The sequence below is a fragment of the Chlorocebus sabaeus genome, chromosome 8 (assembly GCF_047675955.1).
Source record: "Chlorocebus sabaeus isolate Y175 chromosome 8, mChlSab1.0.hap1, whole genome shotgun sequence".
NCBI classification, from domain to species: Eukaryota; Metazoa; Chordata; class Mammalia; order Primates; family Cercopithecidae; genus Chlorocebus; species Chlorocebus sabaeus.
In genome coordinates this window covers 74,394,795-74,418,805 of record NC_132911.1, presented here as the reverse complement: position 1 = coordinate 74,418,805, position 24,011 = coordinate 74,394,795, and the positions used below count along the sequence as shown (strand labels likewise).

The following is a 24,011-nucleotide window of genomic DNA, read 5'->3' as shown; positions in this document are numbered from 1 at the left end:
TGACATAGAGCCTCCTCTAGTGATACAAATGGAACTTCTTGATTACATGAAAGTCCTGATTTGTTTTTCATTCCCCATCCAACCACCAGCATTTTTCAATTTACTCTATACTCATTTCTGAGCAATGATAGTGCATGCAGTAAAGTAGGCATGTTTTAGGTATACAGAAGCAATATATATAGTCCTACCCACGTCTTACAGTGTAGTAAGAGAAATGACAAACATTAAGTTACATGAATGGGATTACAAAGCAGTGTATCAACCAATGTACAATAATGTAGTAGGCATACAGTGCAGGAAGGGCAGTGGACACTGTGCCCATGGCTGTCTGTCTCTCAGTGTTCTTGGCCATGTGCGTATCTTGCTATGAAGGCTACAACCTGCCATCTATTTTAGATCATCACAACAGGAGTAGTTAGAAATGAAACACAGAAATAAGGGGAATCTTGGTTAATAGGACTCAACTGCTAAAAGGTAGGAAAATGACTCTTGGTTATAATCTCAGCTGAAGTATGTGGGCATTTAATGGTGAATGCTGTGTTCTAAACCTTGTTCAGCTAGACAGTAAATTTATCTGCTAAATGATAGGAACTCATAACACTTGGATATATACAGGACTCTAAGTAAATTCTTGTTGATTTTCAATTTTCTTACTAGAACCTAATAAATTGTATCTGGTATATTTTCTATTTGAAGAATACCTCTAGTTGAAGAATATAAAACATGGTTAAGCATGGGGCTCTCAAAAGCTATCATGAATATAAGGATATTATAAGACCGTGTCCTTTTTATAGGTAGTCACTTGTAGCTACATCAGATGGAAAGTGTAGAGCAAGTCTGGTTTTATTGAGCATATAATGTAAAGCCTACCTTGAGAGTCCTTTATTCTTGATAGCAACTTGAGTCTAATCTTTTCTCCCTGTATAGATTCTACTTCCCTGCTCCCTGGGCCATATGTTCTTTTTCTAGTATGTGGTTTTGTTGTGTTGAGATAATTCTCTCTCCCTCTCCCCCTCCCTTCTCCCCTCTCCCCTCTCTCCTCTCTCCATATTGTGCCTTAAAAGTCTTCATTTATGCTACCAGAGGGTAGAGGCAAGACTTCTTTCCTAACAATCTCATGATATGTTGAAATCCCCTTCAGTAATATACATTGTGTTCCACACCCACCACACACACAGACACACACACACACACGCACACATGCACATATGTTCTCCCTCATATGTATATACCATCCCTTAAGAACTGATGATCATTAAGTTAGCCACAGATTATCTGAAGTTATCTGATAGGAAGTTTGGTAACAAAGGGAGATGCGAGAAGGTGGCTGAGAGGGTTAAGGTCACTCCCTATTAATAGTCCTCCCTTTCCAGCTTTCTAGGAACAAATGAGTATCATGAGAGCTAGAGACCTTCAGAAAGTGAGGATCAACAACTACAAAATTTATTTTCTGGGACGTTGCTCTCTTGAAAATCACTGAGTATTTCTACTAATTTTCTTTTAATACATGTTTTCTTTGTGACTACTTCCTTGCCTCCATCTACTTTCACCCTGTCAGGCCTCCTTTTAGAGAGAGAATAGGAGTGAAAGAGAAAGAGGAGGACGTTTATTTTTCAAATTTGCATCCAAGGAGGGCTTCACATAAATACTCACTTGAAAGCACCATCCAGAGATTCTGAGGATGAGAATATAAAAAGAGTTATAAAAGTGGTGAATCATGTTTCCTGTAGACCCCAGCAGATGATCATTTGTGTTCTTCAGCCTCTCTCATTCCATTTCTAGTGCACCTAGCTGTTGTCAAGGGGTGTTGTCATTCTTGGCAGTTATTTAGTAAGGAGGAGAGAAGGCTGTTTCCAACATGGAGGGGAATGCTGCTTATTTATTCAAGAGGAATACTTCTGAACATTGTTATTGCTAAATATATTATTGTAAACCTGGAGAAAAGGGAATGAAAAATCATTCAATTAGACAAATAAATGTAGATTGAGCATACCCTATCTGAAATCCTCCAAAATTCAAAATTTTTGAGCACCAACATGACACTCAAAAGGAAGTGCTCACTGGAACATACAGGATTTCAGATTGTTGGATTTGGAATGCCAACTGGCAAGTGCAATGCAAATATTCCAAAATCTGAAAAAAATCAGAAATCTGAAACACTTCTGGTCTCTAGCATTTTGGGTAAGGGATACTCATCTTGTATTATTTTGACATATTATCAGAAAATACTGTATAATGGTAGGTAGACAACATGAAGACTTTTAATACCTCTTTACTGATTATTCTACCAGTTACTATAGCAAATAAAAGTTAAGGCTGGGCTCTTTGATCTTTGCGTCTTGCATCAGAAAAAGGTGTAAGTGAACCAAACATGCATAAGAGTCAGTGAGTCGGTAGTTCAACCACTTGTTCCCAGGTGGTAGTTGTGAGACCTTGTGCAAATTGTATTTGTTGCCTGGACTCAATACTGAAAGCAGTCTGAAAGATTGCTTCTAGAACTCTGTTGTGACTGTGCACTTAACTTAAAAACTCATCAGTGACCATTTTAAATGCATCATTTTGGCATTACGAATACACATCTCCACTTTGAGAGTGAAGGAAAAAAAATGATACAGTTTAACTAGTGTCCCTAAGAACAACTAGTCTCACCTATCGATGGCAAAGTTTAAATTCCCCATTAGTTTTCTGTTTTTTGCCTAGAATATCTATTGGAAGCCTCTCTTCAATTTCGTGGATAAACCAAGGAAGATACCAGTGTTGGCACTGAATTACAGAATGTGTTCACTAGAGGATAAACTAGTAGATCCTGAGTTGAGTCAGCATGAAACGGAGTCCTGGGGCCAAGCTCTGTCTGTACTGCATTTTATTCTCAGTGTTTAGCCCTGCTTGTGGGTAGCCTTCTGGATGTTTACTAAAATGAAAATTCAGTTTTTGTGAACAGACATTCATATGCACACACACTGTGAGTACATGAGTATTTTAGAAAATGGGGACACTGAGGTCACTCTGGAGAGTCATTGCACATCAGATGTGGGTCCTGTCACTTGGGTTTAATATTACACCAACCCTAGTAGTAGCCAGCTGACACTTTTATTAGCAATATTGAACGAATCATGGAATTTTTGACAGGAAAATTTTATGATTGGGAAGAAACAAGTCCAGTAGCCTGGCTGCTTTTTGTTTTTTCTTAAAGGCAGAGTTTCGCTCTTTTTACCCAGGCTGGAGTGCAATGGTGCGATCTCGGCTCACTGCAACCTCTGCCTCCGGGTTCAAGCGATTCTCCTGCCTCAGCCTCTGGAGTAGCTGGGATTACAAGCGTGCCCCACAATGCCTGGCTAATTTTTTTGCATTTTTAGTAGAGACAGGGTTTCACCATGTTGACCAGGCGGGTCTTGAACTCCTGACCTCCAGTAATCCACCCGTCTCAGCCTCCCAAAGTGCTCGGATTAAAGGCATGAGCCACTGTGCGTGGCATTATGGCCTGGCTGATTTCTTGTAATTAATTAGTAGAAAAGACGGGACTCATAATAGGCTATCCTGTTGCCTGCACAGTCTTTTTGTTGGCAAGTGTTTTTGTAGTCCTTGATATGTGCATGATCATATATCTTTATTAATCTTTATAATCCATCTGAATACATCTAGTTGGATATAATGAACTTGGATTAACGTGAACCCCATATTGAGATGCTCAAATAAATAGCATTTTAATCTCGTATATTGCTGTTAAATTGAATCTCATGAAAGGAAGTTAGAAATCAGCATATATATGTACACACTAATTTGTTGGGGTTAGTAGACATTCAGTCTTATCTCTCACCCCTTAGGTTTCATTATTTTGTGTTGACATCAGATATTCAGAATGATATTCCTAAGGACTGTAAGATCTTAAATCATTGAGAAAGATAAAATTATATTTTGAATGTTATATTTTGCTAAAATAGGAAATTATGATCATACAATTTCAGGAGGGCTTTGAATAATAAATAATAATGAACCACATTTGGTGATGATAGTGGGGTAACATAACTTGTCATCTCATGAGTATTCTGATTAATAGTGGCTTTGTTGTAGAATCTCCATTTTGCAGGTGTAAAGATCAGAAATTCTAAAGCTTAGTGTGTTTTCAAAACTGGTACTGTGAGCAGCTCTTGAGCATTGACCCTTGGCCACGGACTGCTGCCGGGTGTTCAGGCAGGATACGTGGAAGAGAAAGCTACGTTTCTCTTCCTGGAATTCTCTGATTCTGTTGAGTGTCGTTACTTTTGCTGCTACTATCCAAGGAAACAGAAGTGGGGGGTGATGAGTTTCCTAGTTTAGAGGCTTTTCTGGAAATGCTCCCTAGCCACTTGCACTTAATTCACCTTTTCCCTTGATCTACGAGAGGCCACAGCATAATCATTTCTGTATCACCAGCTGCTAATGCTTCCTAAGTGGAAGAGAGATTTAAGTTAATGCAACTACAGAGTCTTTCATACCTGGAATTTCTAATGTATTTTTTCCTTTTTTTATTTTTATTTTTATTTTTATTTTTGAGACAGGGTCTTGCTCTGTCACCCAGGCTGGAATATAGTGGCACTATCTTAGCTCACTATAGCCTCCGCCTCCCATGTTCAAGGTTGATTCTCCTGCCTTAGCCTCCCGAATAACTGGGACTACAGGTGTGTGCCACCACACCTGGCTGATTTTTGTATTTTTAGTAGAGACGGGATTTCACCATGTTGGCTAAGCTGGTCTCGAACTCCTGACTTCAAGTTATCCACCCACCTCGGCCTCCCAAAGTGCTGGGATTACAGACATGAACCACCATGCCCTGCTTTTTCTCTCCTAAATTTTAATGATGGTTCCCAGTGCTTAGTTCGCATTAGAAGCTTCCATAGCCAGGATGCAGATGTGTACACCATATCTTCCCAGCCCTCTGCCTTCCCCTGCAGATGCCCATTTTCTCGTGTGACATGCTCTCCACAGAGCTCATACCGGCCTCCCATTCTTAAGATCCCGTATGAGTGGGAAGCCCTCAACGGTGTTATGCAAAGTCATTCTTTTGGAAAAAGAGCCTGGAAGTAAGGGGTAGAGTGGATTTCTATGAGGCATAACTAACTAGTAGGAAAAAGCCCCAAGGCTGCTTGGTGTCGATCCTACGCTCGACTCCCAATTTTCTGATTATTCTTGGTCATATCATTCTTTCTACTGTACTATACCAGTCACTGAGTACACAGATGATGTCTCAATTTCAATATCTTCTCCTGTTACCAAGGAATCTAGCTTAGATTAACACTCAATTTTATAACATTTCATGAACACTTTATTCAGAAAAACTGGTTCTACCTTATTTACTCCACCCGTAGGGAAGTAGTTGGTGTATTGTGTATGGGTCAGTATTTCTATATCTTACATGAAATTTGGAAGAATTCTATGCAACCAAACCTGACCCTTCAATTTCAGAAAATTGATTTCTGAGAAAGCAGATGAATTTTGATTTACCGTATGTCTCTAAGGATGAAAGCAAGTAGCATTAACTCCCACAGAATCGTGATCGTCCCTCAGTTGGTCTAATTCTATGCTAGCTTTTATCATTTTCCCCATTATAGGTTGAAAGCTTCAGATGTCCCAGTTTCCCGGGATCTTAGGATTCTACCCTGGCTCTGGCAGCCTACCTTCATTGTTTTACCCACCAAAGGAAATGGTAGAAACTCAGCTCTGAGGCAGGGGTTTATGGCTTCCACTAAGGTATCCCTAAGAATAGGGCATATGCTTTGAGCTTTAAACTATGTAAATGGCGATGCAGAATGGCAGATGCTTGAAAGATAGGTATAGTCGCTTAATGCCTAAGATAGACTAACACAAGAAGATAGATTCTTGATGTGTGTAGTTATGGACTCCTTGGCTGCAAGTGTAGAAATGCAGCTCAAACCAGTATAAGCAATCCTGGAACTTATCACCTCTTGTAAGTGGGAAAGCTACAACTGGCTCAGGGCAAGTCTGGATGGAAGGAATTAAATGATGTCATCAGGACCTTCTCTTTTTCTCTACTTTCTTGTGTTGACTTTTTTTCAATTAGGACCTTATGTCATGGCAGAGAAGGTCATTAGCAGTTCTGCCTTATATCATTTTAGCAGCCAATAATCCCCTCTCAAAAGGATCTTTCCTGATAGCTCTAAAAAAAAATTATAGGAATGACTCTCCCTGGTCCAGGTTGGATTGCCTGCCCATTCCTGAGCCAGTCTTGCCAGGGGGCTGAGATTAAGGCAAGCATTTTGGCTAGTCCTGGTCACTCTAGAGGCTGTGAGGAAGTGGGGATATTAGTCCCATCATGAACCATGTGACCTGACAGTGGAGGGTTGCTTGCGTGTGTTGTAGAGGGGTAAGCCAAGGTTAAGGTTTGTGTTTTGTATTTCCTTACCAGCTTTTTATCAACCCCAGAGCCTAGGAAAGTCCTTCTTACTCAGGAATTATTCAGGTATACTAACAAGCATAGCATTTCCTCACGAGAGCCACAAATAATATTGAAAATCCACTCTATGCCATTGATTGTACTAGATCCACTGGCAATGAGAAAAGACACATTTCGCTCACTTGGAGTGTATGTCATTGTGGAGGTGATGGCATATTGAAAAAAAGGCAGGATATAAACAGTTCCGTCATAAGGGGAAGCATCTACTGGGGTAATTCCAGGCAGAGAGGGCATCATGTACAAAGGTTCGGTGGTGAGAAGAGGGAGCAAGGCCTTTGGAATAATGAACTCCAGTTGTTCCTCATACGTGCAGCAGAAATAGCGAGAGGTCAGGATTATGGAGATTGGTGAGGTGAGATCATCCAAGGGCCTTTTGCTTGGGAAGCCATTTTACTTTAATCTTGAGTACCATGGAGACCATTGACAGATTGATATAGGGAAATGAAATGATGATTTTTTTTGAGACGGAGTTTCACTCTTTTGCCCAGGCTGGAGTGCAGTGGCACGACCTCGGTTCACTGCAGCCTCCGCCTCCCGGATTCAAGCGATTCTCATGCCTCAGCTACCTAGTAGCTGGGATTACAGGTACATACCACCACACCCAGCTATTTTTTATATTTTTGGTAGAGATGGGGTTTCGCCATTTGCTCAGGCTGGTCTTGAACTCCTGGCCTCAAGTGATCTGCCCGCCTTAGCCTCCCAAAATGCTGGGGTTACAGGCATGAGCCCCGTTGCCAAACCAGTTCATTCATTTTAGAATGAATGCCCTGCCCTGGGGTGAATGGACTAGAGGAGGGCAATACTGGAGGGTTAGGCAAGTTTAGCCTGTGGAAGTGATCCAGATGAGATGTGAACTGAGGGGTAGTGGCGGAGGGGATGAAGATAAGTGGATTCTAGGAAGTGACTGACTTTTAAGGGAACGAGGAGTCACCCCAGGTCTTACAAAAGACCTGGCTTTGTCTCCTGTGGATATCCAGGCTCCCTATGATCCATGTCATGCCGTTACCATAAACGAATTAGTAGATTTTCTATATTGATGAAATATGAATATGAGAATGTTCATAGTAGCATTAATCATAGTAGTCCCAAAATGAAAACAGTCCAAACATCCATCAGCTGATGAATGGATACGTAAAACTTGCTTATATACTTCAGTGGAATATTATTTGGCAATAAAAAGAAGTGAAATACCAATATATGCTACAAAATGGATGAGCCTTAGAAGCATTATATTTATTGAAAGAAGCCAGTCATAAAGGCCACATACTGTATGATTCCATTTATATGAAATATCCAGAATAGGCAATGCTGTAGACATAGAAGATAGACTAATGGTTGCCTGCTGCTGGGATTGGGGAGTGGGAGAAAATGGGAGTGAGTGCTAATGGATATAGGATTTCTTTTTATAGTGTTAATAATGTTCTAAAATTGATTGTGGTATTGGTTGCACAACTCTGAATATACTAAAAACTATTGTACATTTTATTTAAATGGATGAATTGTATGGCATGTAAATTATATATCATTAAAGCTATTATAAAGATATGAATGTGGGAGTAAAGTCTAGAAAACAGAAAACTGGCTGGTGGAATCAGGCATATGGAATACATCAAAAACAACAGTGAGGAAATAGCAAAAAACTGGAAAAAATTTAAATGTCTAACAGGAGGATGGATAAATTGTAGTGTATTCATTTTTTAAAAAATGACAGTGAGTACCCGATAACTAAGAAATTCACATAGAAGTATGAATAGTCTATAAACATGACCTAAAAATAGCATTTGTCAGAACATTTAGAAGTAATTTTTTTACTCAACTGTCTAGCCCTTAATACTGCTATTAACATTACCAAAGAACACCATTTAGGAAGGTAAAGAAACCATGTATTTTAGCAAAGATTTTATTTTAAAATGTAGGGATTTCATTTTTTAAAAAGTTTCAGGATTAGTTTCATTTAACCAAAAGATATAGCTATATCTTTAGAACGTCTTTACAGAAGAACCAGTAAATATTTTCTCATCTGAATTGTGAGTTTCTTAGGGTTAGGGTAAATAGAAAAAAGAAGAGATTATTACTTGAAAAACAGAAAAGGCAAGAGAAAGTAGTAATGTACAGTAAAGTTTCAGAAGGAAATTGGACAGTTGAGGATCACTCAACATTTAGTGACTTCTGTCATTTATACTTTTTTGCAAAAATGTTATGCAGACCATTTTTGGCCATTCGTCTCATTTTGTTTTACATAATCACTGAAGCAATTAGGAAAAAAAAAAAAAAAAAAAAAACCTGCTTTAAATGAAGAACCCGAGGAGAAGAAAAAAAAATTGAAGAACTTGCCCATGGTTGGTACTAGGGAATGAAGAGTAAAACACAAGTTGGGGAAATCTAGGTTCTTCTTAAATGGGATCTTAGAAATTGTTTTTTAAGAGAAGGTATTTGTGCTTTAGTATACTTACATTTTATTATGTGTTATTCATTCTGAAATTATTTTACTTAGACATTGAGACAGCAGAATGAAAGTGGCTAGTAAAGAATGAAAATATCAGAAAATTTAGAATGCCATGTTGATGATGTCTGCTTTTTAAAGGTCTGTATATCAGAATTTGAGAGAATTGTTTTGAGACTAATGGGTGTATGTATTAGTCCTCATGCTGCTATGAAGAAATACCTGAGACTGGGTAATTTATAAAGGAAAGAGGTTTAATTGACTCACAGTTTCACATGGTTGGGAAGGCCTCGAGAAACTTACAGTCATGGCAGAAGGGGAAGCAAACATGTCCTCCGTCACAAGGCAGCAGGCAAGAGAAGAATGAGAACTGAGTGAAGGGAGAATCCCCTTATAAAACCATCAGATCTCAGTGAGAACTTACTATCACAAAAATAGGATGGGGGAAACCACCCCCCAATTCAGTTACCTCCCACAGGGACCCTCCTAGACATGTGGGGATTATGGGAACTACAATTCACGATGAGATTTGGGTGGGGACACAACCAAACTGTATCAGTCAGTGTACTTAAAATTTGGCATTCAGAAGTTTTTGCTGCTGTATTTTGAGTTTATTTCTTAAATCACCTCAATTTGCTATTCTTTAATGTTAATCTTTTTTTTCCCCTAAGAGCAAGTTTCTCATCTTGGAGGCTGGAGGATTTATTTGTCTTTCCTGAGAATTTCCTTTCCTTATCTTTTTAATTGCGGTGCTGTTATGGGTCCTGTCCTAAATTTCTTCCTTAATTTCTTTTTCTCTTTTCATTTAATTTAGGCATATTAATTTTACATTAATGATCTGTGCCTCCTTTTATCTTGGAGGAAGAAATTGGTATTCTTTGAGTGTACTGTGAAATTCTTCCATTAAAATTAACAGCAAATATTGAAATACGTCTCTGATAATTAGGGAATCATTCATAGAAAGAGGAACAATTCTAGATGTTTTCAAAGGTCTTTTCAGTCAATATTTTACCTTACAGCTAAGTGGACAAAAAGCTCTTTGCAAAGTTTAGTATTTTTTTGGCCAAACTATTTCTGCTATACTACCAGCTACATAGCCTTTATAGTTGTTGAAAGTGTTTAAACATGAGAACCATCGCCTATCCATATATCTATGACATAAGATTTTCAGTGCCCTTTTAAAAAATAACACATATTCTACTGTTGCTTGCATCTGTTCCATCCTAGTTCTCTAGAAGAACTGCCAGTTAGAGTCTAGTTCTTTGTGTTGGTGTTCTAATTAATCAGGAAAGCAAAATTTGCTTTTATGTCTTTGTGAAAGCCCTTGCTAATTAGAAACATTACTTCAAAATTTTTTTCATATTTTCTCTGCTGAGCTTGTTCTTCTTTGGTTAGCCGTTCTTTGTTTTTTTAATTAGAGTAATACTACATAGACAACCTGTTTTAATGTATCAGATTCCTACATATAAAATAATTTAAGTAGGAGTTGATCCTTTGTATTGCTAAAGATTATTCAGTTTTAAAAAGGACTCAGCAGGTTTTCTTTTTAAATATTAAATTTCTTTTGTATATTGAAAATACAATTCAAATTTACATGATTTATATAGTATTTTTAAGGATACAATTCTCTAATAAGCTAAACTGCAACTATATATAAGTGCTTATTTCTTTTTAAGAACTATATTCTACTCTTAGATGATTTCTCATTATACCTACTGAATTTATGGTGATTTCAGTTTACTGGAAATTTCCTCTGGTTAATTAAGGATACAGTTTTGCAAGTAAAGTTTGATAACTCTAAATGAGAGAAATAAAACTTGAGAATTAGATAATTTTAGAAGATGGCATATTTGTACTTATTTTGATTTTTGGAATATCTGTTAATTAAAAATAATCAGAACTACAGATGAACCTACTGACTGGGTAAAGATGCCTTTTGATTAGGTATATATGAGTTTTTTATGTGCAGAAATTTTAATATATTTAATTGTAGTGTAAATCTGTTAGGTCTGGAAATGGTATAGCTTACTGTGCCAGTTCTCTAGCCGAAATCTTAATTGCGGGAGATGATGCATCTGTGTTTCAGTTGTGGACACTAAGAGGTGAGACAGTGGAGTGAGCGAGCATCTTGAGTGGTAGTAGAGTTCATGAGTAGCGATGAGATTGAGGTCCTGATTATGAATACTTTTCAGTTCGTATTTTATGTGGATTGTTGCATTGCAGGCCACCAGTGATTTTGTAAAGGAGTCTTAGAATAATTGCTGTGTTCTATAAGCAGTATCTTTTGGAGAGTTATTTTGGAAGAAAATCATTTTGCTAAATATGATAATAAATATTTACTTGATCATTAAAGACTGTATTTGTAATATGAATGTAAAATGGATTTGTGGATAGAGCTAATGTTGAGCAAATTTATGATGGGATTGTACCAAAATTATTCAGAGAATTTTTGAAGGATGACATAAAGCAGAAGGATTTTGTGACTGGTAATTAGTTTAAAAAAACACTGTAAATTTTTGACCCTACTTAAAAAACCCTGGAGTTGTGTAAGGCACCTGCAGATGGCAAGATTGAGCACACAGTAGGTTCTCTCCCTTCACAGCAATTACGATCAGCTGAAGCTCTGTAGGCTTTGGAAACTTCACTATCCTAATGGAGTAGATTTGGATCTGAATTCTTTTTCAGGTGCTCATATGTATTAGAGAACCACCAAGCACTTTTAACCAACAAACAAGTTTTTATTGTTGCTTTAGTTAAATGTTTTCCTGATGTAAGGTGTTTTTTTTTTTTCTTCAAACATGAGAACGTTACACTACCTTTTTTACACTACACTGTGATTACTGTGTACAGATCAGTGTCAGTGAAATAAAGAACACAACTGTATACTAGGCAAAGAACTTTATTAACCTTTGTTTCAAACTTTGTTCCCAGACTTCTTCGGCTTAATTAGCTGCAAAGAATGAATTGTGTATAAGCAAAAACTGAAAAGAGCTGCAGTGTCCAAGGGGCTTGGGCTTAAAAATATTAGAGATCTGGGTTTTATCAGACCCATAAACAAAAATTTCTTAAAAATATATAAGAAATTTTTTAAATGTCTTATAAAATTTTATAATTTTATATATAATTAATATAAAACAGCAGCTCCCAGTGACTTCTTCAAGTTTTATCTTCAGAAGTTGACTCATTTCAGTTTGCCTCATTCTTGGAAGCCTCATCCAAATTCTCCACAAGATCTGGAACTTCATCATCATCCTCCTCTCCAGTAGTGTAGTGCTTTTCCACCCACAAATTGTTTGGGCAGAACTTCAGCCAGTCTCCTTAAACTAGTCAGACTGCCTGCACCAAGCTGGTTTAAGATGCTGGGCAGCATTTCTGTCAGCTGCTTTGTCTCAGTATGGCCTGTAATGGTGAAAGTGTTCATTGCCAGAGATGCCTGAACTTTAGGGTTGTTAAAGTGGATTGCTGTTCCTTGATTCGTAAACATATTCACCTCTTCAATGCTAGAGATTTCTAACTTCTTTAAGGAGAACTGACGTTTTTTATTATCTGCTGTGGCTGTTCCGTGAACTACCTTCTTTCTGTGAGCAGTTCCACCAATGTGCACTTTTGCCTGCAGTTTGGCGAGTTTTTCCTGGTTCATGATTGTTTCTTTCATCTTGTTGGAGCGGATAAGGGGCTGTGTGGGGGACTAGGGTTGGTGCTGAGGGGATCTCAGGGGAACCAACTGAGATTAGGTGCACACACGTGGGGACGCAAGATGGCAGCTCCCTGTTGTAAGTTTTTTGGCATCATGTTGCAAGTTAAAACCACTTACACTGAGATTTCTGAGATGTCTGCTGACTGCCTTAGGCTACTCTTTATCATCATTTTAAAAATTATAGGTGTGCTTTGGCAGCGTGTAAATAGGTACTGATTCATTATTTTATCCACTGAAATAGTTTTAGCAGATTTACATATACAGTCCAGTCCTTAAATCAATTCACAGATAAGTTTTTAAAATAGAAAATATCAAAGCTAAAGTTATTTTCTTAGTAAAATACCAAAGTAGCTACATACATTGTATAATTTGGCTTGTAATTAATGTATTTCACTGTTAATATTTCTGATGGTAGTCTAGATGACTTTAAAAACGAAGATGAAAGTTTCCTTCACTGCAAATATTAAATTATTACTTTTTAAGTGTTTAATAAAGCTCTACATGTTGAATAATAAAGGGATTATTATTTTACATATTTAAAGAGAATTTTTATTTAGGAAATTAACATTCAGCCTAATGTTGCATATAACATGGTATCCTTTTGTACAATTGTATCAAATAAAGAACAGAAACTATATTATGGCTTCTAGTGATGCCCTAACCACTGGTGTTTTCTTTTTCTTGTGTTCCCTCTTCATGTGCATACTCCGTGCTCCCCTTTGGGTTGACTTGTAATCTGACTCTTGTGACAGATATTAGGAGGTGGAGCAAAGGAATTTCAGACCAGTCAGCTAAGAGACTGCTGTGGGGTAAGAAAAAAAAAATTATTTAGCCTCTTAAAATTACTCTTATCAAAGGAAAAGAAGTTGGAAGCACATGATAATATAACCAGAAACATGACACAGAAGAATTAAGGGAAGAGTAGAGGAGACACGTAGATAAGTTAGATAGTTACTGCTGAGGTTTTTTTTAGGTGCGAGTGGGGTTTCATGTTGAAGCCTGTGCTTTGCTTTGACTGAATCTGGCTTAATTTCTGTAAACATCCCTCCTTCTAGGATGAATCAATGCATCTTAGCCATGTCTATACCTGTAGCAAAATACTGATGATGAAAGTTTACGGGCAATTTTAAAAAGGGAGAAGAAAAAGTGAAAAACCTTGATGTTTCAAGGATCCCACAGTTTCTGCCAAGTTTGAACACATTCCAGAATCCCAAAAAAAGTGTGTACTTTTGAAGCTGTATTTTTCAGGTGTTTGTATGTACATTTCCATAAGTTGGAAATCAATCGACAATAAATACATACTTTAAAATATTTCTTTTACTTTGGCAGTTACACGTGTGTGCAGAATTCCTACAATTTTTCAATCTCTTTATTCAATTTATTAGGATATCTGTACGGTTTTTCCTATGAAAAGTAATTTCAGTGGAGAGATTTAGCTAGGAACTTCATTAGGCAGCCTGTGTGATTCAGGAGCAAAGGAATAGCCTGTTAGTTTAATGTTTGCAAACATATGGGTTGAGGGCAAGTATGTAGGCATAAGTGGTCAGAAGCGAATTATGGATCTGGTGGCTCTGGTTTGCTAAGGCGTTTCTGTCTATCTCAGTCGTGCAGGACCTGGCCGTCCTGTTATATTGCTCACTGAAGGTCAAAGCTTCGCAGAGCAGAGTGCTGACATGATTCTCTTTGTACATTTGATGCTGAAAGCACTAACATGTAAGCTCTGGAAAGCATTTAATCACTGTAGTTTCTAAATAGTCAAGTCTAGTGAGAGCAACTTTTAGTAATTTACAACGTAAAAAGTTGAGTGTTTTTTCCCCTAAAAATCTTACTTTATTAAAGCACCTAATTTTAAAGGAGGAAGAACTTCTTAGTTTTCCCATTAGAGATCAGAAAAGAAAAGAGCTTATTACACAATCTTCACATAAGCATAGCAGTTTAAATTTACAATCAGGGTATCCATTATAGCTACATTTAGTCAGTTGAAACATGTAAAAAATTAATACTAATAAACTCAGTGTGTTCCACAGTACTCTGGTGCTTACCTTGTTTATTATTTTTTGTTAACTCAAAGACACAGCAAATCTGTCACTATACTATATCTTGCTTATAATGAGGACCAGAAATGAATGTTTATTTGAAAGATGGCAAAGAAAAATCTCCTTGCTTTAAAAAGATGTTAAAAAAGCGTATATTCCTGTGTTGCATTTTTAATGAGCCAAGATGTATTTTCAACATATATCTTCCCCTCTATTGCATATTACAAATAAACAAAAAATTAACAAACTTAGCATTCTAAAGTACGTTCATAGAATTTCAATGCTAATTTAATGTGCTTTGAAAATTCATATAATTCATCATTGTTGTCTTTTTCTTTATATTTAAACTAATTGCTCATAGGTGTGTGTTCAAAATAAATGAATTTAAGCATGATTTTATATGGTGTTCTTTTTAATAACTATGCAAACATATTTATTTCAACAGACAATATTAATGTCTGTTGATTAGGCAGATTTCAAAATTGTTTTCCTTGTGTACTAGGGAAGTAAATGCAAGTTTCTTTAATGAGAGCAACTCAGATATTTAATTTCAATCTGGTTGTTGTTGTTGTTAAAGGGATAGGGAACCAAGGTAGCAGAAAAGACTAAAGCAGGATTTTTTATTTTTTTTTTTTACTTTTAAAGAAAACAATACATTTACATAACAAATAATGGAATTATAGTGGCCACTGCGCCTACGGGCCCCCCCCCCCCACCCCACCCCACTACAGCACACACTGGGATAGTGCTGAACAAAATTACAGGTTTAGGATATGATGTACATCAATAAGTCGCCTGTCCTATGGCCGTCAGTTGCATGCCAGATAATGATAGCATTATCATCTTTATTTCTTAGCATCTTTACTTTAGAGCTGGAAGAGACCTATCATTGAAGGACTACACTTTAAAGTTAGGACCTAGAGTTAGTAAACAATTTTTTGGCTGTTGCATAGTTGTGGGCCATGCTGGGACATGAATCCAAGTTTTTCCCTTCCAAGTTCAGTGACTCTTTTCATCAAACCATGCTGCTGCTGTAATGTTCTCTTTTCTTTTTTTTTTTCTTGTTCTATTTTTTTTTTTCCTCCCTTGTTTTTTTTTTTTTTTTTTTTTTTTTTTTTTTTTTTTTTTTTTTTTTTTTTTGAGGCAAGGTTTCACTGTGTCACTCAGGCTGGAGTGCAGTGGTGAGATCACTGTTCACTGCAGCCTCAACCTCCCTGGCTCAAGTGATTCTCCCACTGCAGCCTCCCCAGTAGCTGGGACTACAGTCATGCGCCAAGCTAAAATTTTAAAGTGAGCCTGGCTAATTTTTAACAGTTGAGGTCTATGTTGCCCAGGCTGGTTAATTTTTTAAATAAATGAAACATTTTTACTGGTTGTTGTTAGTCAGTTAAAGTAGTATGCATTGAGTCTGGCAAAATTCATAATTAGGTTTCAGAAAATGTGTGTTGTATGTGTTTTTTAAATCTCTGATAACCTAAGGTATCCTTAAGCTACCGGATGGAAAATTTGAGTTTCAACATAGACACATCTATGAATTTTTCTTACTGTGGATGAATGTAGGTTGACTTGCCTTAAATCAGAATGCAAATATGTATATTTTGTATATTGATTGAAGTTGTTAATTTGTCTTAGTGAAAAATTGGAAGCGCTCCTTAATGAAAATTAACATTTAAGTTGAAGCCACAACTTTGTTCAATATTTTTTCTTCCTGTATGTATTAGCCTAGTGCTACCATCATTGTTTTTGACTATACTGAACACTAGAAAGATGCCAGTGTTTGTGCTGTAGAAAAAATCCACTCCCATGATGTGGATCCTGAGTGACATTCTTTTTTTTTTTTTTTTTTAATTAAATTTTTTTTAGAGATAGAGTCTCACTGTGTTGCCCAGGCTGGTCTTGAACTCCTGGTCCTTATCCCAGATTTGAACTCCTGAACTCTTAGCCTCCCAAAGCAGTGGGATTATAGGTGTGAGCCACTGTACCTAGGCCCCCCCTCACTATTCTTTATGGCAAGTATGCTTGCAGTTGTCACAAGAAGAACCTGCCCAGGTTTGCTTTAGAATATATGAATTCAACCTGAAATATTATGCTGCTATTAAAAATTATATTGCCAAAGACTGAACCAACAAGGAAAAATACTTTCATGGTACTGGTAGGTAGAAATGGTCAGATTTAATTTTATATGACTGATTTTTAAAATTACATTTTTTTAATAAAATTCTTGAAAGTAAATATATCACATAGTGGTATATAGTGGAAATATGCATATCCTCCCCCCTTCACTTTTCCTTACTTTCCACACTTTTTCTAGTAACCACTTTCTGTATTAAAATAATAAACTTGAGGGAGAAAAATCTATAAATATTTATCTTTACAGACGAGCTACGGAGACAACTGAAAAAGTTGTGTTTATAATGTTTCAAGCTCAAAAGAGCCTACTAACCAGAATGATACTTGCTCAGTCTTACTAAGCATTGAAAGTATAGGTATAGCTTATTACTCTAGTAACTAGTGTTACTCCATGTTAAAAATGCAGGATTTGTATAGAATTCATGTTAGGTGCTCTTCTGTTTTACTTGTACTAACTCATTTAATACTAACAAAAACCCTGTGAAGCAGTAGTGGTGGTGGTTGCTCTTGGGGCCTAAAAATATTTGTAATTTTTTTAAGTTAACATAGCTAATAACCAGTGCAGCCCAGTTTTGAACTAGTGTCACACCAGAGCCTATAGTTTTAAGCATTATATAGTAATTACCTAGATTTTGTGTTGTGGTATAGAAAAGGTGACTTAGAAAGAAAAATAAAGGGAAAAATAGTCAAATAAAAATAGTCAAACTGTACCTAATGTAAGATTTTGCCTATAAACTGAATGGTAAATGCACAAATTTCTCTTTGTTGCCGTGTCATGTAAAAATGGCTAGATTGAGTATCATTAAATTTAGAGGGTATATGAGGAGGCCTATATTGTAGGCTAGATGGTCTACTTGAAATTACCTTTCTGGGGTGGATCTCAAAAATGGTCAGTGGACTTCTCAAGTAGCTGAAACAGAGAGATAATGAGAGATTTCAAGCCACTGCAGATTAAGAGAGATGAGCCTTGTATATAAAGACAATGAGGATAGAGACCAAATCGTGGTTTAAAATATGAGCTCCAGGCCGGGTGTGGTGGCTCACGCCTGTAATCCCAGCACTTTGGGAGTTGGAGACCGGCGGATCACGAGGTCAGGAGATTGAGATCATCCTGGCTAACATGGTGAAACCCCGTCTCTACTAAAAATACAAAAAATAGCCGGGCATGGTGGCGGGCACCTGTAGTCGCAGCTACTTGGGAGGCTGAGGCAGGAGAATGACGTGAACCCAGGAGGCAGAGCTTGCAGTGAGCCGAGATAGTGCCACTGCATTCCAGCCTGGGCAACAGTGCAAGACACTATCTCAAAAAAAAAAAATACGAGCTCCAAATGAAGGTCCCAAGGGTAGGCTCCAAATTGTAGTCAATCTAAAATTGGTTTTAAAAGCAGCAGCTTCTCTTGTGGGCAACTGCATCCAGCAGGAGCAGCAGGGATTCCTAACAGAGGTTGATAATTCTTCTGAAAAACCAGGTAGGCTAGCTAGTTAATCAGTAATGAATTTCTATGTATCCTGCTTCAAATAGGAAGTCAAATATGAAAAACGATTTTATGAAAGAGGAATTCAAAGTTTTCTTGATCATATTCCTTATAATTAGCAATTTTATTAATTTCTCTATTCTTTTCCAAATCCCATTATCATTGGTGCTTTAGCAAGGTTATAAATAACTAACGTTTGTGCCTTATGTGATAAATAGAATAAAGACATTTTAAAAATAGAATAATTTTATGGCCTTAAGAGATTATGATTTAATATATAATTCAAATATTTTAATTGAATATTTGAATATTTCTGTAGGTATTCCTTTCTTTCATTTACTCGTCAAAGACAGCATTCCCATCACCTAGCAGAAAGGAAATGGATCTTCCAGTCTGGGTAACATGGCGAAACCCCATCTCTACAAAAAAATTAAAAATAAAAAATTAGCCGGGCGTGGTGACACATGCCAGTAGTCCCAGCTTCTTGGGGACTGAGGCAGGAGGATCACCTGAGTCTGGGAGATTGAGGCCTGTGGTGAGCTGTGATTGTGCCACTGCACTCCAGCCTGGGTGACAGAGCGAGACCCTATCTCAAAGAAGAAAAAATAAACCAGAAAGGAAACAGATCTGTATTAACTCTTCTGGTGGGAAATGAGGATATTGGCATCTGTTGAAAATAACCTAGTAAAAATTTGTTGGATTCATGAATGAGTGTGAGGCACGCTTCTAGCACAATAAAATACATCTTTTTCTAATTTACTTATGCCTCATAACAGTCATGAACGTCTTCACAGGTAGGTGTAAATATTCTCATTTTATGGAGATTAATGTGCAGAGAAAGTAATATGGCCAGAGATAGTGCACAGTGGAGCTCAAGTTCCACACAGACCTTCTGACTCCAAGTCCATTACTCTTGTTGTATAGATATATATATACACATCACAAGAAAATGTCGTAATTGTTCAAAGTTCCAAGGATAGGCATTGATTATTTTGGGTCAAAAAATTAGATGATTATAACTTATTTCAAAATTGATTTAGCCAGAGAATGTTGAACCCTAAACACAAAGTACTATGTTATTGCTCTGTGGGATAAATGAACTCCTTGTCTTTAAGAAGCACGTAATGTAGTTGAGGTTGACATATACATTAACAAAAAGAGCAATACTATTAATGTGTAGCGTATATATATATAGGCATTCTATGAGTGCCCCTAGAACTGTGTCTCCTGTCACATGTTAGGTATCCGATAAAGATTGATTGATTGAATGAGTCTAAATTAGAGTGTGTTGGTTAGGGAGAGATTCAGGGATTAGATAAGACTTGTGGCAAGGTCTTAGAAGACAACTAAAATTTAGATACCATGAGAAAGGTGGTGTTGGAGAGGATGGCATTCCAAACAGGAGACACAGGATAACCAAAGAAGAGGTGAGAATGAGGAAAGCCCATACAGGGCTTTGAATAGAGCAGTTTGGCTAGAAGGAGCCATTTGTATAGAGTAATGGAAGGTACAGTTAGAAATACAGCTTTGAGCCAGGCTTAGAGACCTTTACATGCTAGATTAAGGAGTTTTCATTTTATTGTTCAACAGTGGTTGCTGTCAAAGAGTTAAATTCCAGGAGCTAACAAGTGACATTACTAAAGTAACGTTTTATGTAGATTGATTTGCTCTTGAAGATGGGCATGTTGGCCTGCACCTGTGGTCCCACCTACTCTGGAGGCTGAGGTAGGAGGATCACTTGAGCCCAGGAGTTTGAGGCTGCAATGAGCTGTGATCGTGCCACTGTACTCCAGTCTGGGTGATAGAGCAAGACTCCATTTCTTTTTTTGTTTTGTTTTTTTTCTTTGTTTTTTTTTTTGTTTTTTTTTTTTTTTTTTTTGAGACAGAGTCTCACTCTGTAACCCAGGCTGGAGTGCAGTGGCGTGATTTCGGTTCACTGCAACCTCTGCCTCCTGGGTTCAAGTGATTCTCCTGCCTCAGCCTCCTGAGCAGCTGGGACTACAGGCATGCACCACCACACCCAGCTAATTTTTGTATTTTTAGAGATTTTTGTATTAGAGATGGGGTTATACCATATTGACCAGGCTGGTCTCGAACTTCTGACCTCGTGATCCCTCAGCCTCCCAAAGCACTGGGATTACAGGAGTGAGCCACCATGCCCAGCCGACTCTGTCTCTTTAAATAAAAAGAAAGAAAAACAAACAAAACCGGAAGTTCTGGTTTGCTCTTGGTACACAGGGTGAATTTAGAAATTAAAGAGAAAATAGACCAGAGGTGAAAATTCTAGTGAGAGAGGCTATGTGTTGGCTTAGAACAGTAGGGATGGCATTCCAGATGGACTGAGTGTCTCTGACATCAAAAAGATTTGTCAGAACCTGATTATTGTCAAGAGAAAGTCAGTATTTAAAAAAAAAAATAGGATTACATATAGGATAATAGTCTTAAAGTTGTTCTCTGAGAACCAGTGTCTTATTAGTGTGTTCTAATTGAGAACTGCCATGCTGTGTCATTCACTTAATCTGGATTTTAGTTTTTTGTTATTTTTTACCAGTTGAAAAATATAACACTTACTGTTTCAGCTTGTGCTGCCATAACAAAATACCGTAGACTGGGTGATTAAAACAACAGACATTTATTTCTCACAGTGCTGGAGGCAGGGAGTCTAAGATCATGGTGCCAGCATGGATCCCAGTGAGAGCTCTCTTCTTACACATGGTGGTCTTCTTGCTGCATCCTCACATGGCAGGGAGAGAAAGAAAGAGAGAAGGGGAAGTCTCTGGTCTCTTACGTGGACACTAATTCCATCATAAGGATCCCATTCTCATGACCTCCTCTAAACATAATTACTCCCTAAAGACCTCACCTCCAAATACCATCACATTAGGGGTCAGGACTTTAATTTATGAATATTGTGCCCCATAGACATTGAGTCCATATATGTAATTTTAAGCCCTTTTTGGGTTATTTATATCATGCTCTTCTTTTCTTAGAGGTAAGTACTATCTAGAATTTATTGTGTCTTATACCCATTTAAAGAAAAAAGTTTACTCTTTATTTGTTTATAATATTTAGTATTTTTTAGGTTTGAAAGCTCAGTTAAATAGTATACTGTTCGTATTATTCTGCAACTTCTTCTTTTCCCATAACATTATGGGTTTTTTTTTGGTAATAATATCCATGTAGTTGCAAGTCAGTCAAATGTGCAGTATTCCATTTTGTGAACATATACAATTTATCAGTTTTTCTCTTGATCTGCATTTAAGTTGTTTCTAATTTTTTCCAATTTCAGGCATTCCAGCAGTGAACATTTTTGTTCGTGATACCTTACATAGATATGATAGTTTCTTTGGGGTATTACCTGTGAGGGTAATATCCCTAGACTGGGTTATATGTGATTTTTAGCTTCATTAAATATTTTCAACTTATTCCAATTTACATTGGAGCCTGAAGTATATAGGTTGACATTTGGTATAAGACTTTGTTGTTGTTGTTAAGAGATAGAGTCTCATTCTGTTTCCCAGGCTGGAATGCAGTGGCACTATCACAGCTCTCTGCAGCCTCTAACTCCTGGAATCAGGGGATCCACCCACCTCAGCCTCCCAAGGAGCTGAGACTACAGGTGTGTACCACCATGTTCAGCTAATTATTTTATTATATTGCCCAGACTGGTCTCAAACTCTTGGTCTCAGGTGATCCTCCTGCCTCAGCCTCCCAAAGTGGTGGGATTACAGGCATGAGCCATTGCACTCAGCCAAGACTTTTTTTTTTTTTGAGGCGGAGTTTTGCTCTTGTTACCCAGGCTGGAGTGCAATGGCGTGATCTCAGCTCATCGCATCCTCTGCCTGCCTGGTTCAAGTGATTCTCCTGCCTCAGCCTCCCAAGTAGCTGGGATTACAAGCAGGCACCACCACGCCTGTCTAATTTTGTATTTTTAGTAAAGACAAGGTTTCTCCATGTTAGTCGGGCTGGTCTCGAACTCCCAACCTCAAGTGATCTGCCCGCCTTGGCTTCCCAAAGTGCTGGGATTACAGGCATGAGCCACCACACCCAGCCCACTGTTTTTTTAAATACTTAATTTTTATTAGCATGAGGGGTATGAAATGGTATTTTGCTATTCAGTTTCATTATGCATTTTCTGGTTACTGTTGAGATTACACAGTGCACAGTGGCCATTCCAATTCCTTCTTCTGAATTGCCTGTTAATATATTTTGCCCATTTAGCTGTAGGGTGAATTTTTTTTTTTTTTTTTTTTTTTTTGAGACGGAGTCTCACTCTGCCTCCCAGGCTGGAGTGCAGTGGCTCCATCTCGGCTCACTGTAAGCTCTGCCTCCCAGGTTCACGCCATTCTCCTGCCTCAGCCTCCCAGTGATGTTTTTTATATTGACTTACAGATACTGATGTATTCCAAATACTTCAGGTGGAATTTTTAACCTTTGGTTAACTAGCTGTGTTAGTATGATAGAACTCTGTATCAGATCAACTTTGGTGAAAAAGGTAATCTTGTTTTGGAAAAAGGATCATACCACTTACATGAAACGGAGTAATCTGGTCACTACAGTTGTGCACCCTTATACATGGTTTCAGTTATCTGCGGTCAACTATGGCCCAAATTTATTGCATGGAATATTCCAGAAATAATTCATGAGTTTTTAATTGCATGCAGTTCTGGGCATTGTGATGAAATTTCCTGCCGTCCTGCTGTGTCCTGCCTAGGAGATGAATCCTCCCTTTGTCCCTCATCTCCACACTCTATGTACCACCCACCTGTCAGTCACCTTGTAGCCGACTTGGTTTTCAGGTTGACTGTCTAGGTATCCCAGTGCTTGTATTCCGGTGACCCTTATTTGACTTAATAATGGCCCCAGGGCCCACGACTATTGATGCTGGCAATTTGGATACTCCAAAGAGAAGCCATAAAATGCTTCCTTTAAGTGAAAAGGTGAAAGTTATCGACAAGGCTGAGGTTGCCAAAATCTATAGTAATAATGAATCTTCTATTCTGAAATTGTAAATAGTATATTGTTATAATTCTATTTTATTATTAACTATTGCTGCTAATTTCTTACTGTGTCTAATTTATAAGTTAAACTTTATAGGTATCTGTGAATAGGAAAAGGAAAAACAGGTGTATATAGAGTTCAGTAGTGTCTGTGGTTTTAGGCATCCACTGGAGGATGAAGGGGACTACTGTACTTCACTTCCCTAAAGATAAAAGAAATACAATCTCTATTACATCAAGGCTGAAATTACAGCAGCCTTCTCAGGCCTTCTTCCCTTGTCCCACATTGACCGCCACTGTTTTTTTGCACTTGTGTCCACTGGCCCCCTTGTCCTTCCTTCCCGACCAAGCTCATGTAAACCTATTTAAAAGTTGGTATTCCACTTGTTGAGAGACCTGGCTTTGCCTGGCAGCATGGGTGCTTGATTTTGCCTTTGAATCTTTTCCGCAGCAGTCCTATCCAAGTTCGTATTTGGGCTATGATTCAAGGAACTGCAATTAAGAGTAACCCTGATGTAATTTTCCCGTCTTCTCTCCTCTTTGTAAAGGTACTTTAAGGTGTGTAAGTTTTAAAAATCCGTATGGTAACTTCTGTAGGACCAAAGGACTGGACATGTTGATTGTCTGTGCATGTGCTTAATCATTAAAATTATATGAAAGTTAGTACAGTAAATATGATAGTAGTTAAAGAACCAAGTGAGACTCTGGGTTTGAAATCAAGCTCTGACACTTACATAAAAAAGGGGATAGTATAAATACCTGCCTCATAGGGATGTTGT

The 24,011-nt window shown here is 37.6% G+C and overlaps 1 protein-coding gene and 1 pseudogene across 11 annotated transcripts in view; one reads left to right on the top strand and one right to left on the bottom strand.

Moving 5' to 3' along the window:
- The window catches only part of NCOA2 (nuclear receptor coactivator 2), a 302,340-nt gene that overhangs the window by 127,591 nt on the left and 150,738 nt on the right, over positions 1–24,011 (top strand). The gene's annotated exons all lie outside the window — the stretch shown is intronic.
- Positions 12,055–13,336, bottom strand: LOC119624912 (transcription factor BTF3 pseudogene; annotated as a pseudogene).